At 37.2% G+C, this 17,322-nt stretch overlaps 1 pseudogene; it reads right to left on the bottom strand.

The window, feature by feature from the left end:
* Nucleotides 1–3,706: 3,706 nt before the first annotated feature.
* Nucleotides 3,707–8,397, bottom strand: LOC129462228 (arginase-2, mitochondrial-like; annotated as a pseudogene).
* Between the last annotated feature and the right edge of the window lie 8,925 nt (nucleotides 8,398–17,322).

The following is a 17,322-nucleotide window of genomic DNA, read 5'->3' as shown; positions in this document are numbered from 1 at the left end:
AGGCCCAGAAATTGCAGATCTCATAAACATCTCTCCAGGAGTGCTGTTTTTTTGGGTGAGGAAAAAAGAGGTGGGGAGGGAATTAGGGGAAAGATATCTCTGCTAATTTTTCTCTGCTTTTCTCTTTTGCTGATTTGTTAAATTATAAGCTGGATACATTTAAGCAAAGCAAATATAAATAAAGAATACTGCACCTGAACTCTTGGAACTGCCCAAGGAATCATGGGGTTTAGTTGCTAGTTCTAAGAGATAATCAATGGGGCTTGGTTTTTTATCTTTGTAACTATCCTGCCTCAGAAGGAACGGGTCCATCAAAAGTCTCCTCACTTTACAAATCATTCTGAAAGTGGCAAAACTGTGGCGACAACAAAAAGATCAGTGATTGCCAAGGGTTGAAGGTAGCAGAAAAGGATGCATAAGCAAAACACAGAGGAGATTTAGGGCAGTGAAACTACTCTGAATAGTCATGTAATGGTGGATACCAGTCATTACACATTTGCCCAAACCTATAGAATGCACAACACCAAGAGTGAACCCTAATGTAATCTATGGACTTTGGGCAATTATGATGTGCAGGGTTATCAGTTTTAACGAATGTATGACCCTGGTGGAGGATGTTGATACGGGGAAGGCATGTGGGAGGAGGACAAGAAGCGTATGGGAAATCTCCATACCTTCCTCTTAATTTTGCTGTGAATCTGAAACTGTTCTAATAAAATAGTACCTTTTTAAAAATCTAATAAAGCACTATGGTTGCATAGGATTTTTTATATGGGAGAAGCTGGGTGAAGGGTACACAGAATCTCTCTGTACTATTTTAGCTACTGCTTGTCAGTCTACAGATATTTCAAAATAAAAGTTTAGAGACCCTAAATATCTGTTTTCTAAGACAGAGACTCCATAACAATACATTTATTTGGATTCCAAACAGATATAAAAATACTTTCAATAGCCATCTCATGTACTCATTTAGGTTGAACACAGTAGAGAAACTCCAACCCCAGGTACCTATTAAGAGATGTTTATACTACACAGTATTGGCGCACTAAGCTGTGGTGCTGGAACATGGCACCCCAAGTACTGTGTTTAAATGATGGGTATATGATAGCCATTTTCACTGCTTCATTTCTCCAACATGAAATTGCCACTTAGCTTTCATAAAGATTTTAATGAAAAAAATTAAGAACATAATGAAATAGTCTGCAAACAAACCATCAGACTAGATGGAATAACAGCCTATGATAGGTCCACGATGTTAGCGTTACATAAGAAGGGCTAAAAGCAAATAACTAAAATTATTTCTAAACTCCCACGAGATGCTGATTGGACAGCAAAATGTAACTAAATTATTAACCCACCTCCTTTAGCTTCTAAATTGTCCCAAATTTTAGCTCTTTAGACTCAACTTTTTAAACAAAAGATCAGATTTTAAAAATGTGAAAATAGAAAGCAAACACTTAATAATTTGAGTTGTTTCAACTACAATTGAGAATGAAATAACGTAGATTATGCAATTAGGTTTCAACCTGACCAACATACAAGACAGGTTTCTTTTTATAAGCTGGGGAAGAAAATAAAAAAAACACTTTCAAGAAATTAATTATGCTTTACTTACCTTTGACACATTAGTTTTTCTTCAGAAAATATCTGCTACAATTTTCTTTATAGGACTCATTGACTTTCTGGAGACATCCTTTTTTTTCAACAGATACTTGTTTTTAGTGAGGAACAGCCAAAACCAAGCAAACAAAAAGTGAGTGATTAAGCAAATGCTTTGCTATAGATAACACCTCATTAAGAAAATGATAATATACCAGATATCAAGATCGTTTGGTGGATTAGTGTTACGAATTTTATAAAACATATGTGAATTTATACATAGGATAAAGTAGAGTGTCAGAAAGCTAAATATTCCCACCAGGTAAATAATACATGTGAAGTTGGATAATGCAAACAAATTCTAAATATGCATAAAACATAACCAACTAAATACATATTTACTTAAGAGGCCCTGTAGAAATTTATACTAGATAATTCACTAATAGTCATATAATATTAGTATGGAACCTATTAAAGGGCATTTGGTCACACATACCAAACATGCAAAGACTATGAATGACTATTATATATGAGCTAATGTTAGTTTTTCACAATGGAATGTGAGAGCCCAAGAGAGATAATTAGCCATTATAGTAGGAGGAGGTGACTGGAGCATTATCTTACCAAATAACTGATATTTATGGCAACATGATAAAGTTATGAGCACATTTGTGCTCATAGCAAAATAATTAGAATTTCAATCAATGTAGCAATCTTGGAGCTACCGATTAAAAAATTATTTGGGAGTAAGGCTGAAAGAGCCATAATATGCACATAATGATACCTTCATTAAAGGAAACTTGCTTTCTTTCTTTCAAATGCTGAATATGTAATTAAATTTAAAATTCATTCACTCATTCATTTATTCATTCATTGAACGACAGTGAGCAAAATGATAGAAACCTCTAAACTTACGAGGAAAATAGTAAGACATATAATATGTACTGAATGTCAGGTAGAGAAAAATAAGGGAGGAGGAAAAGTGAAAAGCAGATAGTTTACAATTAAAATAAGGCATCAAGAGGGTTGACATTCAGTAGACAAAGAAGGACTAAGCCATGCAGTCTTCTGGGGGAACAGTGTTCTGGGGACAACGAGTTCAAAGGCTTTCAGTGGGAAGAGGCCTGACATGCTTCAGGAAAGGCACACTGGCCACTGGTGCTGTGGGAGAATTGAGGAGACCCAGAGGTCCGAAGGGCAAAGGGAGGCCATGTGGTGTAGTGACTGGCGGACCACTTTAAAGACTTTACCTTTCACCATGAGATGCGGGAGCATGTTATCTTCATGAAAAGTAGCAGATGAGAAGCAAGTTAGCTGGAGGGAAGGATTGCTGTGAGGGCTGCAGAACATGGCTGGTTACTCTGTTTTTCTTCTGTTGGAAAGCTTGAGCAGTATTATTCTTATTGATCCCAAGCCCATTTTCATGTAAGTGAGTGAAAAAAGGAAAGCAGGGTCCAGTCGAGAGGCTTGAGTTCTGTTCCCAGCCAGGATGCTGATACACGTCTCCTCCTTCCCTGCAGGCCCAGCATCCTCTGGCTCCTCCTTTATCTTTAGACAGCAGAATAGTAGATGTGGGTGGACTTAATCTCCTTCCTCTGTGGCTTTTGGGTATTTATTTTTTCAATTAATTAATTTTTAAGTTGACAAATAAAAATTGCATATATTTATCGGGCACAACATATTGTTTTGAAATATGTACACATTGTGGAATGGTTAAATCAAGCCAATTACCATATGTATGACCTCACATAATTATTTTTTGTGGTGAAAACACTTAAAAAATCTCCTTTCTTACCATTTTTTGATATACCAAGGTAACAAATGCTGCTTATGCATCTTTAAATTTACATAGCCATACAATGCATTAATACCCAATGAACTGCAAAAAAAAAAAAATATATATATATATATATATATATATATACACACACACACTTACAGTAGTATTATTAGTCACCAAAATGGAGAGGGGAAACTACAATTGTGCGAATGTGCAAGTGTTCTCATTAAGGCACTATTAACCCAGATAAGCACTTAATACCTGTCCTCTCAAATGCCTTACAGCTCTGGAATGCCCATTGTGAAACAAAACAGTGCAGAGTATTTCCTAAATTCTCACACACGCTTCATTTTCTGACCTGGCTGGGAAACTGAAAATCTGGCCATGGGCAATTTGCCCTCCTTCCCTTGTCTGACCCAAATGTAAAGCAGTTACATCTACTAGCAGGCTAGCTGTGGCCTTTGCCCTTTCCTCTAAAGTGCCCAGTTGAGGATTGACTTCAACAAGATCCAGTGCTGACAGCAACCCTGTACTGTGTATTTCCCCAGCAATATAGATGCCTTCTTGAAAGGTCCATCCCACTACAATAGGGATTCCTGTGGCTAGAGCCAGAGTAGAGTCAAATACATCAATATCAAAACTCAGATGGACAGACCTTTGTCTTTTGCCAATCAGCAGATCAAATTTCTGTTGCATGACCTTCTGGGTACCAAGTGGATCAATGTCTCTCATGGAAAAATACTAGATATCATTGTTCTTTAAAAAAATGTTCCAGAGGGTCCACACCTCCTAGATCAGAATACACTATACTTGGGGAAGAGATACAAAGTTTGTCCAGGGAAATCCTGGAAGTTCTGGTACCTTTCCCTGTAGTTCTCTGAGGAGAAATGAAACAGGTAGTCCATGGAGATTTCCTGATGAAGTGGTAAGGGGTGTACTGATGTCTGCTGGGCATCAACCCAAGCGACACAAAGGTCTGGGCAGTTCCAGGCATGGCCACTAATGGTACTAATTGCCAGGCTGGGGTCTCCTCTCACCATGACGCAGCTGTAGCCAGACAACACTGCTCTGCTAAACAACTCAGCCAGTTGCTGGTTGGCTGGGCCACTAAGCACAGATTCACTGCTGGGTTGTTGAAGAGCTCATCTGTGGGGACTGGAGTAAAACTAAACTTTCCAAAGTCTTTTAGGCAGCAGCCCAAATTGGAGACCCTTTTCATCAATCCAACTTTTCTTCTGGCAGCTGGACCGTGTTCCACTCCTTTTCTTTTCTGTCCCTACAAGAACGGGGCTCCTATCACAACCAGACTTCTTCAGGACAGAATGCACTTGCGTCTGGAGGAGGCAAGTTCCTCAGGGACTTGACTGGCAATGTGGGGAATGACTGGGGCAGAGGCAGAGCTCAGTGCAGCTGGAAGCTTCCAGTCTCAGCAATTTTCAAGAATACAATATATTGTTATTAACTATAGTGGCCATAATTTTTAAATTCTGACTTCCCACACGCAAACACTAACAGACAGCAGGCAAATATACCAGGCAAGTCAAATTTCTCAACCCAGACACATTTATTTAGCAGATTTTATTTTAATGAAACAGAATTTTTAAAGAGATTTGATACTTCATTAAAGTTGACTTACTGTGCACTTTCGCTCCCTCTGCTGGTTGTGAAGACTGTGGAAAACCACAATACATTGCCCTGCCAGTAGACTTAGAGAGCAACCTGACATCGTGTAGACTTGACTGGTTAATCTAGAGAAGGAATGAAGTCAAGCAAGCAGTGAGCACTAGCTGTACCACTGACACAGGGACATCTCACTCTCTGCCCTGGCCATGATGGAGCTGTGGGGGATCACGCACTGCAGCCCCTATTGTGCAGATGAGGAGGGTGAATTCCAGAGATTCGAGGCCTTCCTCAGCTCCAGATTCATGTGTAATTTAGGGCTCAGGGCCAGGACTCTCATGTGTAACTTGGAGAAATATTCCTAGTGCTTGTAAACTTCATGGACAGAACTTCATGGATAAGTGAGATTGAGCTGTTACTGAAGAGTTAATGTAGCTTTAGATGCAGCACCCCTTTCTTGTGAGCTGATTGCAAGTGTCAGGTATCAACTGGTGGGAGGCGCTTATCTCAAATCCTTAACAGACAGAAAATGTTCATTTCTTCATGTCACAGAAGAACAGTAAAATTCCAGCTTAAAGTTATTACAGCTTACTCTCTGACCTCATTAAATGACTACTCTGCTTGGATTTTTAAAATGTGGTTTCATAAATTAAACACTGAGTCTTAAAACAATCCTTGAGTTTTAATGCCTTTCCTTTGTGAAACCAGGAGGGAATCCACCACCAACAAAGCATTTTTTCCCATGTTCGTGTGTTTGCCTGGTGTCACCTGGGGTCTATGCCAAGTCAAACAAAAGAAGTTTGGAAATCGTTTGTGAAGAAATTAACTTGTATACTTAAGTATATTTAAGTAGGTCAAACATCTCCTACTCCCTCACATTCCATGACTAATGTCCCAAATAAAAGTATATTCATTTTACATGCACCACATTTCCCAGAAAAAAGCAGCAAATATAAGACATTTATCTGTCAGGGTGAATGCACAAGGTTCTGCTCATTTTTGCAGGAGGCAGGGAGCTGGAGGAGCTGCTGTCACCATCCTCTGACTCTCAGATGACACAGGAGTTGTTTGGTGCAGAGGTTAGAGGAGAACAAAATGTCTCTTGAGAATGCTGTGGCTATAGAACTGAAGAAGTTGGACTTGTAGTTTGGCCTTCCTGTTTGTATGACAGTTATTTATGCACTATTCTTTTTGCCTTTTTTGATTATAAGTTCATTAAAGGCTGATACAATGTCTTATTGCTTACAGCATCTAGCATGTACTAGTTGCTAAAAAGAGGTTTGTTAAATAAAGATTTATATACTAGGTTCTGAATAAATGTTTGTTAAGTGAAAAACTTTTAAAAGGTAATTCATCTGTGACTTTTCCAAAGCATTTCCAAACTATTGCCTGGACACCATTCTCACTTAATGTGATGAATTAGAAAAGCATCCAAATTGTTTATCCCTTTAAAAATATTTTTTATCAGTGAGTTGCAAAACTGTTTCTTAAAAGGTATTTCTAGGTAAGCAATTTCTGAAAGGCTCCAACCATTAAGATTTAGTATGTGATCATTATTAGTATAAATTTTTGAAAAGAAAAATCTATTTGCTACACATTTAACACTAAAGAACTAATATATATAATGTGTGGATAGCTGTATGAAATTTTGAAGCAAATGTTAGATCTAATTCCCCTTAATAAAAAGAAAGAATCATGTTTAATTGATAGAATACAGCACTTTCATGGTTCTCTAGCAAGTCAAAGGGCTTGTCCATTTTCTTGACATTGTATTTACTTAAATGAGTTTATCTAAAGGGAGAGAGCAAGGTTGCAGGCAGCTTAGAACAATGTAGTAATTGTCACTAATTAAGTGCCCTCAGCTGTGTCTATACTGGGCCACTGTTTACTTGCTTTATACATACTCAGCTGCAGGTAGCCACACTAAAAATTCCTCCACTTGTTATCGCCCCTTGCTGTTTTAATTTTTATGTGGTGAAATATTGACAAACATGTCATGCTTGACTCTCACACTTTTTCTATGAATGGGTAAATTAAGGATACAACTATTATCTCTTATTTTGAATTTTCTGGCTAGATGGTAGTGCAAGGTAGATGGATGTTGGCACTTACTCGTGAACTGGACTGATTAAATGATTCTGAAAAATAGAAATTCAGAATGATTGTTCTTGGAATGGTGCTACACTAGTATCCATCCATCAACATACTCTCAAACATGCTCTTTATAACCATTACAAGCAATTCCCAAAGCTGCCTGGGAGTTCAGCAAAGTTATCCTTTGTAGACCTGACCCATGACTGGGATCTACAAAGCACCATGCTTGAACCACCATAGCTTTCAGCCATAGATAAGAGTTAATTTTTGCCACCTTGAACAGCATTCTCGAGCTTTCTTTGCCTTAGTTGCCATGTTTATAAAAAGATAATGAAAGACTAAACAAGTACTTCTCAAACTCTAACATGCACATGAATTTCCTGGGCATCATACTAAATTTAGATTTGGATTCAAAGGTCTGCAAAGAGAGTCCACGTTGGTTCCCAGGTGCTCATCCAAGACTGCACATTGAGTGCTAAGGGGCTAGTTGATCTCTATTGAGCCCTCAGCCCCGATATTCTCTCATAAAGCCTTTGCTTGTGAAATATACTTTATCCTAAATTATGTGATAATTCATTGATTTTTGATTATCATGCCATGAGGGTCTTATAATGTCAGTGAACAAGAATAATGAATGAAAGTATAAATTGAACCATTGGACTATTTTAGAGGTTTTAAAATTCCTAAGTGTACAATAATAATAACTGTAGGAATTAGATGCCAAGACTGTGTGTTCATGATTTTATCATGAAATACTAAACAGCAAAAGTAGATGGCATGTTCAGTCCATTATTATTATCAGCACCACTTCAAAACTTTATAGGACCACATGAAATATCCATTAGTGCTAGCTATTTCATTTTCTTCAGTGTATATACATACACAGCCTGAGAACAGAATGAACTTTCAAATATTTATTTGCAAAATATTACCTAGATTTTATTTTGATGCATTGTTTTTCTTCAAGATATCTCAGAATTCTGGGCACCCCTTAAAATTATCTTTACTTTTGCCTTCTGGCCACATTTCTCCCATCTACCACAATACCACTCCACCCCAAGACCAAATTAAGTAGAATCTTATGGTAAAGATATCTACTTCTGGTGTCTTTTTTATTTAATTCAATTGTACAGGTAGGTTTTTTAAAACAGCAGAAATACATTAAGAATTTAAAAGGCTCTATGTTCTCGTTTCTTGGAATGTTATTTTAGCATCTGCACTTAACGCAAAATCAGCTTGACTATTTCACATTTCTAGGGTTTTATAAATCTTGAGCAGCATACCTCTTCATCACTTGGTTTCATTGCGCCAATTGCTAAGCAATAATATGCAAGATTTTAACAAAAATATTTATTTCACATTTTTCTTTAAGAGATTAAATGTAGTACAAGCAAGTATTTAAAAAACAGTGATTGTTTCAAATGTTGTTCAAAGCATAATGTGAAGGGCCAGAGTAAGGGTTTATGCAGATAATGCATTCATGATTGAACTATTTGTATATTAAATATGATGTTAGGTTATGAATTAACTTGAGCTCTTGAAATTTATAGACGAATTCAAAAATGTAAATCTGCTCAGAAAAGGCTATTTATCTCATTCATTTGTATGGTAATTGAAGGTTCGTAATGAAATAATCTGATGCACAGAGCCCAGCTAAATTAGCCTGCCCATAATGTACTATCTTGAAGTGACTTCACATTTTCATTAGAGCCTTTCTAATTTCTAAAGCAAAATTAATGCAATTAGTGATCAAATCAATACATATTGATCATGAGTTTCTTCAATATGGCATGAACATATTAGGTCAAAAAGAAAGGGCTTTTTAAGATCATAGAATAAATATAAGAAATTTAAGTTGTGAATAAGACAGCTTTGTGCTACTTTCTATTGTAGCTACTGTTTATGAGAAAGTGGCAATATTATTTTTATCATTATTTGGATGAAATTCAACATAATGTGCTACATCCCTCCCTTCCCCCCAACGCATTAATAGGGTATTCATTGTCCATATGGATTTTTCTCTCCATAAATATCCAAAAGCAATTTTTTTTCCTCATGATGCAGAATTTCAGATGACTAATTACTCAAAAGCATTTCTTTCTTTTCACATGCAAATGTAAGCAAAATTCCAGGGAGGAGCCCATCCCCCAAACCCTCAGCCCAGTAAATGTACCTTTGGTGGAGTGGGCTGCGGTTAAATGTATGCAGGAAAGACTTGAAGCCCAGAATAAAAAATCAAAACACATTTGTGGAAATCAACGGACTGTTGCTTTTCTACATACTAATCAGCTTATTTCACAGTGAAATAAAATGATACTTCTAAGAGAGAGAGAAAAAAGACCCAGTCCTAGAAGCACCCCTCCTCACCCCCAGCTAAATGGATTCTGAGATGTGGTTCAACTGGTGTCTATTCCTGAGGTGTGAGGGGAAACTATGATAAACTGTCTTAACTGCTCAGCTTCTTAAGAGCAGATCATGTAGATTCTGGGGGAAAATGTTGAGTAAACCCAAAAGAAAAGATCATATTGTTGAGTCAAGTCTGCCTTTGAGATCCTGCAAAAGGTAAGCTGAGGAGAGAGACCAAAGCCACAAGACTGTGGTTTGCAGTTATGGCCGGCTAATTTGCTTTTCCATCTTGAGGACATGTGAGGGCATGAGCTACTTTTCCTAACTCATATTTCATGACTGTATTTTCAGAAGCTTTATGGCATGTAAATAAATTCCCTTACTGTCTGTGATAAATTTCAATTGCTTTCTTTAAAAAAAGGTAATTAATTTAAAGTTTTTCTTGCAATTTTCACACCATATGAACATAAATAAAGCTTTTCATGGTGTATAAATTTATAAACTGTAATGACTCAAAAGAATGGCAGTGACAGGTGTACATTCTATTTTGTCTATAGACTGGTCCCCTTTACTTGAAAGTGATGTCACAGATTTTGAATTCAGACATTTATTCACTGATATGAAACTCTTCAGTGCTTCTGGTGAAGCAACCTGGTGAAACTGACTTAATATCATGACTAATCTCATAGTTTCTGAAATTAGCGCATCATTGATGAAAATAATAGATTTATATTTGCAAAACAAAATTTATATTTGCAAAAATATATAACGATTTAAAAATTCTCCTGACGGAGTTAGTATATGTGTTTACAGGTGTTTCTAGATTACTACTTAGAACAGTGTTGCCAAGCAATGCAGCATTCACTTGTCACTGGTCACATGTGATGCTTTGGCAAAAATGAATTCCATGGATAAATATAAAGTTGGGAAGACTGTTATTTTGTGGGAAATATACAATGTACATTAGCATAATGAGGCTCTCAGAAATCCTGCAAGAAAGATGACTACTTAACACTAGTTAGCTCAACATTTCCCAAATTGATTGAGTTACTCAACCTTTTGGATTTTCTTCTTCTAACATATCTACTTTGGGATACTCTGATTTTGATTTGGTGAGTTACAGGGAAATCATAAAGTCTGAATTCTGGGGATAAGCTAAATGGCAATAACCACTTCACATTTGATTTTAGTCATCAGGAAAGAGCCGACAAATCCAGTTCATCAACATACTTCTCTCCCTGCCATTAAAGTATTGTTCCTTAGCCTGAGCTATTTCAATCAAATCAAACCACCAAGACTGATAATAACTGATACTATTATCACCTATTTAAGAATCTCTTACTTCCTGGCTGGGCGCAGTGGCTCACACCTGAAATCCCATCACTTTCAGAGGCCAAGGTGGGAGGATTGCTTGAGGCCAGGAGTTTGAGACCAGCCTAGTCAACATAACCAGACCCTGTCCCTACAAAAAAAAAAAAAAAAAAGAAAGAAAGAAAATTAGCCAGGCATGGTGGCACGCACTTACGGTCCCAGTGTGCACCTATGGTCCCTTTTACTTGGGAGGCAGAGGTGGGAGCGTTGCTTGAGCCCAGGAGGTCAGGGTTATAGTGAGCTGTGTTCAGAAAACTGCACTTCATCCTGGGAGGCAGAGTGAGACTACATCTCCAAAAAATAAAAAATAAGAAATAAAAATCTCCCTTTTCCCGAGGAAAAAATAAAATAGCTCTTTCAAAAAAGTAAATAAGCAAATAAATAACACATAGTCTTCATAAAGAAGACAGATAGCACAAGGAAGAAAAAATACTTGTAATAATCCCTTCATTGTAAATATCCTGATGCATATTTTTCTGGTCTTTTTATATGTATATAACGATTTACAAAATTGGATTTGGTATTTATTTCTCATAACCTATTTATTTTCACTCAGTGATACATAGTGAACATGTTTCCATGTCAATAAATCTATAACATCATTGCTTTTCATTGTATGCATGTGCCATATATTTTAAAAGGCTAAAAAGATGGCAGCCTTTTAGTCACTAAAGATCGGTATGTTTAATGGCTTTGGTGTATTCTTGGTAGCTGTATGGCAGGGACAGGCCCTGTGCAGGCATCACTGCTGTGCTGAAGGGGTGGAGGGGGAAGGGAGGTCTGTTTTTCCTGGAGGTCAATCTCCTCTACAGAGAGAAATCAAGGACCAAGCAGAAGCTGAGGATGCTGCCTGCGTCTGCCACTCCCTTCTCCCTTCCTCCTCCCACAATTCATCTTCCCCGAACACCTTCTCCCCACTGAGTTGTCTTCCTGTAAGTGGGGTCTTTCTGCAAGGTTGGAGCTCTGATTTGGAGGTGATGTTTGCTGTAGAGATAGTCCCTGCTGGGTAGAACAACTGCTGATCTCCCCTCATGCTTCATCTGGGCAGGATAGTCAGAACCTCTGCCCATCGGGACCTCTATGGTGATTGGAGAGTCAGCCAAACTCACCAGGCAGCTAAAGATGCTCTAGAGATGTCTCATGGCTAACATCTTTTCAGAGGGGCAGCTAAGTACCCTGAATTGTCCCCTGGTTTCTGGTCAAGCTATGGCAGCCTGAGTTTTGCTACTATGGACCCTGATCTTAAAATAGACTTAATAGAAGCTAAGGTTGGTGCTAATTTTTTTTCATATTATATTTGAAATTATTCCTGTGGACATGCTGTGCATACTTAGGCCAAAGGTTGCAAGAATGCCTGCCAAAAAATAGGGGCACATATAACTAGATTTTCTAAGGAAATGGAAACCACAATTCATTATCTTCTTCTAAGATTTCTTTGAAGGCCCCAGTCTGAGCTAAATGCTCCCTTATTTACATTTCCTGACTATTCTGCACATTCCTGTAACTTCTATCACCCTATAGTTGTTTGCCTGTCTGTCATTGTATAGGCACGTGAGGGCCTGAAGGATAAGCTGCCGTGTCTTACCATATTTATTTATTTATTAATTTTTAAAATCAAGCAGAGACCCTAGACACTAAGTGTGGAGCCAAAAACTTGGGCTCTTTTTGCAGGTTGAGAAGTGGTTAAAAGCATGGACTCTGGAGTCCAACTGCCCAGGTTCAAGTCTCAGTTCTCTGTGACCTTGGGCAAGTTGTTCAATCTCTCCGGGTTTCTTTATCTTAAAATGTGGATAACAGTAGTACTTGCTTCATAGGGCTATTCTGAGTAATAATGGGTTGATTTTTCTATAATCCATTTAGAATAATTCATGACATTTAGTAAGTATTATATGGCTATTAATTTAATTATAATTTGGTCATATCAAACTGCTTCCCAAGCCTCTTTTCCTCACAGGTATAAGTGAGATATACTGGCAGTGATTAGCACAGTGCCTGGGACATAGTGCTACAGGTTCAGTGGATACTTCCTGGGTCAGATTGATAATCCATCGTGTCAGCCTGTGAAAGTTCTAAACGGGGCAAGCATTAAGTACACTAAGGGTGTGCACTGTAGCTACTTCTTGGGCCTGCTATGCTCCCTGTTTACGGCACATCTGTGGTGGCCATACAGTTAGCTAAGTTAAGTTATACTACTTCTGGTTGTTTTGTTGTTGTTTTTGTTTTTGTTTGACATGAAGGTAGATAAGAGTATGTATGCTTGTAATACTCATATTAAAATAGTAGGGAATGCCCAATCCTGTATTTCCTCAATGCTTCCACTCATGCGCGTGACTTTGTATAGCGTAAATGAGAAAAAAAATCATAGCTGAGTCTTCAGATTGGAGATTGGAAGGAGATCCATTTTTAATAGCATTGAAATAAGAAGTGAACCTAAATTCACCATTGCTTATTTATGGCTGTAGTTATTTCTCTCTAGTACATCCCAGAGGGTTACTTTCTGTTGTTAATTGGAACTTCTAAGCCATTTTTATTTACAAAGTGTTTTACAGTCATTGGTATTGATGACTTATAATTCCCCCATGAGTTAGGTGTCAGGATGAGGCATTGACACAGGCTCCACACTCAGGAAGCTGAGACGTGAGGGTGGATAAATCTGTCCCCTCCCACATGGCAGCCATGGGGTCCAGGTTTGCTTTGTTTTGGCTTGTCGGATTCATATTACCTTCTCCATGTGCACGATAGCAGTTACAATTGGACTCCTGGATACAGGGTCTTTTGAGGAAGGACTGAAAGAGAGTGACACCGAATCCACTTAGCAATTTTTTCTTCTCTCTGTTCGCCATTAAAATGAGTTTTCCTTGCAACTGTATGTCTTTCGGCACACTTATTTTGTTTTTTTAAAGAAGTAAGACAAATAACTGCCTGTTTATTGTTAAATTTGTAGTGCCAGTCATGACAAGCATAAGGATAGTAACACTTTTGCCAGCAGGGTGCTTATCTGTTTTACTAGTTCAGAAGGACTTGATTGATGCGAAAGACTAAGGTCTCAGTAAAGACAATTTAGCCATTTCCATACAGTTTATGCTTGTGTTAGTTGTATCCTGCAGGGTAGTCCCCAGGGGTGGCTTCTTTGACCTTCCCTCTAAAAGGTAACACATAGAGATTCCTAAAGGAACCATCGTCTAACAAGACTAATGACGACTCCCATGCCTATTATCATTCAGAGACAGAGAAGGAGGCTTTAGAAATGCAGTACCACATTCCTCCCTTGATGTTTCACATGATCTATTAAAGCGTTATGTGGCAGATAAATTAATCATTAAAAACTTACAGTTAAGTCTTTACAAATAATAACCAGGTGTACCTTGATTATCTTTGATCTCAATATATATATATTTTCTGTCACTAAACAGATGATACATAGCAGTTTGTTTTACTGACAATGAGTTTGAGAGACTCAAGGAAAAAAAAGCTATTTTCCTCCAGCATTCTTTCTTTTTCTTTTCATTTCTTTCTTTCTTTTTTTCCATTTTTCAAGTTAGAAGAGCTAAAACAAAGTTCTTCATTCAGTAATAGCTCATGACAGCTAGGATCACTTTTTCATCTTGCTTTGCTGGAGTGTGAGTATGAAGCATCTTCACTGTTTATTATTCCAGCTATCCTCCCATTTGATTTATTTCTCCCATTCATTGCTACTTAGTATTTAAAAGTTCTGACCAGGGGACATGCTCCACATCTTGTGTGCATTAGGTGCTCCATGATACACTGGATTCCACTTAATGCCATCACTTTGGATTGAGGTGGATTTTTTTTTTTCTAATGTGCTTGTCGTCACATTAACCATTTCCAGGACTAACATTTTCTACATTCCAAAAAGAAAAGAAAAAAGATGATAACATGAAAGAATGCAGTTGCAACAATCAGATATATGCCAGACAAATGAAAATTCATGACAACACAAAGCAGGATTTGTACCATAAATGATTTCTTCATTCTCTGTTAAGAAAAATACTTAAATGTTTTAATATACTACTGGTGAAACTTAGGTTAATAAAAATTGTTTGGGTAAGTGATAAATTCAGGAGCAGCACCAGGAATGTGGTGGTGGAGATAAATGCAACCAGAGAGGGAAAAGTACTCCTCAGCAGACAGTAGACTTCTTAAAGAAGTTGAAGAAGAAAAGAACGAAGTGTGGTTGAAATCTTTGTTTATGCCGCAGATATTTACAGTCTATCCACAATCTACTCCATTAAGTAATGATGTGTTTTTATTATGTCAGTCTAGGAAGGTAACAACTTTAATTTGTCATTTCAAAATTAAATGTGTGATTTTCGTTTGTATTTTGCTCAATAGTATAAGAACTGTGTTATGGCTAGGTATTAAAATGTGGGGATTACTTGGGAGCAGAAATTAAGATTATTTTTTCTGGTTTGTTGAATTCCTTATATGTAAAAAAGAGTCTTTGTTCTGAGCAATTGGTGATGATAATATGAATTTTTACTTTTTAAAAATTCTTACTAAAAACAAAGTTATTATTGAAAAGTGTTAATTGGAAACAAAGATAACTACAACTTCTTGAAATGCCATTTATAACTAACTCACTCTAGAGCTGACAATATCTCAGGGTTGTTGACATAACTAATTTTTTTCTTTGAAAGAAAAATAATTCTTGGAGAAAGTAATAGCTATTATTAGTTATGATAATAGATAAAATGTATTAAGCATCTTTTACATGTCAACTGATTTAACTCCTTTTATTATCATGACATCATAGTCTAGTAGGCATTATTTTTCCCTGTTTGCAGATAAAACAAAAACAGAGACAAAGAGAGATGAAGTAAATTTCCCGGGAACATATGGCTAGTAAGGGGTCAAGCAATGATGGGTGGGATAATATATTTCCCCTGCTGAACCAATTACAAGATTTCAGTGATGTAAGTTTTTCTCTTTCCTTTCTTGGTAAGACTGACAGACCATCTGATGACACTTCAACATTGTATGATGCTGAAACCAAGGTCCAGAGATGTTAAGCAATTTGCCTGGAGTCACACAGCAAGTTAGTGGTGAATAGGGAAAGCTCTTCTGAACCCTACTATGTTATCTGAATTGAGCCAGTTTGGCAGCCTACACTGGACAAGAGTAGGGCCAGGAGTGAATGGCTTGTACTCAGAGAGCAGGAGAAAAGGGGAATGGTTAAATAGAAATGACTGTCTCTTCAACTAAAAGTGTGACACATTTGGGAGTGGAATAAAGAGCATGAGTCAGGACCACTGCAGGCACATTTATGGGGCAACTGATGTTTTTCTTGGGTATGATCCTCACCTCCTACCACAACCTTCTTGTCCTTTTTTGCACTATTTGGTGACCTGAATTAAGATTAATTATGTTTATGCTGTCTGAACTCCAGTATCCCTATAAAATCATTCACTTAAAAGTATTAGTGCTGTAATGATCCCTTCCTGAAGATTTAAAGAAACTGATAAAAATGAATATTGGATGCTGATCTTTTAAGCACTGTAGCATTTAGGGAGAGGAAATAATTTGACATAAGAGGAGTTTCCCAGCATTCTTCAATTTAGATTATGTGAAAACTAACGTTGATACCTATTTATAAATATGCCTGACCCTAAAAAGGTAATACTTTTTTTAAAGAACATTTACAATATGAATAATATTACATATTTACTTAAAGACTACCCACTTTTGAGATGCCCCACAATAGTCTGATTTTTTAAAAACCCAACTCCATCTTAGACTGTTATCCAATATGGTGGCCCTTCCATTATTCAAATCCCTGAAGATAAAATGGAAGCGTGGGGAAGTTATTTTCCAATAGTAAAATCAAGGCAAACATGGAACCTTTCTAATTCCCATTTGCATGACCCATTATGCTGATTTATTTATTGTTAGATTTTATGGATAAGAGTAGATGCTGGGAATATGTAACTCTCAGACTTTAGACTACACAATCACTTTGAGTTCTTAGACTTCTGGACCAGTTTGACTAAACTCTATTTTTCTAAGTTATTTTTCCTCTAAATAAGTGGGTCTTCACGTGGAGAACAGACTTGTGAGCAAAATATTTATATCCCTTCCTGTCTTCTCTAAATTAAACAAAGAAAAATGGAGGATTTCTACCCAAAAAGGGAATTTCTCCCTACCACAGGAATAAGATTGCCAGATTTAGCAAAGAAAAATATAGGACACCCATTTACATTTGAATTTTAGATAAAGAATGAATAATTTTTTAGTATAAGAATGTCCTATGAAATATTTGGATGTCCTGTATTTTAACTGGCAATTCTACCTAAGAAGGACTCAATCCACTTCCCTTAGAAAAGAGGTGTCAGCATTGTTCCAGCAACCTGTGTGTCCCTGTGGAAACTGTTGCCTCATCAGGATAGTAGAAGAACATCACTTTTGCCAGCAGCTCTTGGTATATGCGGTAATAGCAGCACTGTCCCAGTGTTTGTCCTGTCGTCTTGAGCTTCACTGGCCTTTGGGTCTTTTTT

This window comes from Symphalangus syndactylus, chromosome 2, assembly GCF_028878055.3.
Source record: "Symphalangus syndactylus isolate Jambi chromosome 2, NHGRI_mSymSyn1-v2.1_pri, whole genome shotgun sequence".
Classification (NCBI taxonomy): domain Eukaryota; kingdom Metazoa; phylum Chordata; class Mammalia; order Primates; family Hylobatidae; genus Symphalangus; species Symphalangus syndactylus.
Note: the sequence above shows the minus strand (reverse complement) of the source record. Positions and strands in the feature narration are given on the sequence as shown.